The sequence below is a fragment of the Limulus polyphemus genome, unplaced genomic scaffold, assembly GCF_000517525.1.
Source record: "Limulus polyphemus unplaced genomic scaffold, Limulus_polyphemus-2.1.2 Scaffold266, whole genome shotgun sequence".
In the NCBI taxonomy this organism is placed as follows: domain Eukaryota; kingdom Metazoa; phylum Arthropoda; class Merostomata; order Xiphosura; family Limulidae; genus Limulus; species Limulus polyphemus.
In genome coordinates this window covers 331,723-333,428 of record NW_013665876.1, presented here as the reverse complement: position 1 = coordinate 333,428, position 1,706 = coordinate 331,723, and positions in this window count along the sequence as shown.

The following is a 1,706-nucleotide window of genomic DNA, read 5'->3' as shown; positions in this document are numbered from 1 at the left end:
AATGATAGGACGTTTCCTGATGAAGCAGATGAACCCACATGAAGCAGAAGCCAACGAGACGGAGACCAGTACTGAAGAAGATACGTCCTGTAAAATTAAGAGACTTTGTTAAATTTTAATTTTGTGTTTGTAAATTCTTTACATTTAATTAAGTTATTGTTAATTGTTTATTGGTTTAATGTAAGTGGCTATTGTTCGGGACGAAGAATACTAAGGAAGGGGCAGTGTTACGACAACTGAAGTCACGTGACGCTAGTAACACGTCATGAGCTTCTAGAACGTTCATGTCCCTTCGTGAAGCCTCGAGTGTTTACTAGATATGCGGTATTCTTGTATGTAAGACCACCAAGAAGTGACGGCAACAATGCAGTTGAATTACAAACAGAGATAGAGATTGACAGTTGGGTCGAGCGTTTCTGTCGTTCATTGTGAATTATAGCGTTTGTTTAAGCAATTGCGTGACCGTGGAAATTAAGTGAATTTCAAAGTTGTAATGAGAAAGAATAAACTAGTTTTATTTAAGAAAGGACTTGTGTCGCTAAAGTTTCTTCAGAAAGAATTTTTACGGAAAATTAACAAACGAACAGAGACGTAACAATAGTGTATATAAAGGGAAGAGTCTTTTAGTGGTAATTTGTTACAGACCACCAAATGACACTGATGGAATTAGTGAGAATCTTTACAATGATTAAGATTTCAGCTGTTAATGAAGTCATAATTATGGGTGATTTTAATTTCAAGCATATAGATTGGGAAATTCTAGAATCAAACAACGAGGGAGAAATGTTTTTGGAAACTGTTCAGGATGGCTTTCTTCACCAGTTAGTCAACTGGTGAACCAACTAGAAACAATGCTATTTTAGACTTATTTTTGACTTCAAATACAGAAATGATTGAGAGGGTGGATACTGGGAAACATCTGGGTGCAAGTAATCATTGCTTTGTTAGGTTTAATGTTTTGCTGCATATGGAGATAAGGAATAATGATATTTTGGTTACAAGATTCAAAAAAGCAAATTTGGAAGGGCTGTGACAAGAGTTATCTGTTGTGAATTGAGCAGCTGAATTATTTGGAGACACTGATCAGATGTGGAAAATTTTTAAAGATATATTTTTAAGTATTCAATGTAAACATATTCCTAATAGAAAGAAAAGGTAAGCTACACGTGAAAAACCAGGTTGGCTCATAAATAGTTTAGGAAATAAATTAAAGAAAAGCATCATCAATTTTAATAAATTTAAATTGACTGTTATGACAGGAAATTTAGAATATAAAGAAAGTTGGTGCAACAGGAAATTAGGACATCTAAAAGGATGTATGAGAAACTGTTGGCTAAAAATGTAAAAATTAACAGCAAGGATTTCTTTAAATACATTAAGGGGAAACAAAATGCTAGGATAGGGATAGGACCCTTGAGGACTGATAAAGGAAGGCTAGTATCTAGTGATTATGAGATGTCTGGGTTATTAAATTTCACTTTTTCTTCGGTTTTTACTAATGAAGATTTAAGCAGTATTCCATATCTTGATCATTTGATAAATGGAAACGAAAGCAAACAAGATGACTGCATTAATTCTGAGCTGGTTAAGAAAAATTAGGAAACAAATTAGTTTAAAAAATAATAATACTCCTGGGCCAGGAGGTTAAAGATTGGATATGTGAGCAACTTGCTACTATTTTTGTCAGTCCTTGAATAGTTTGCAGG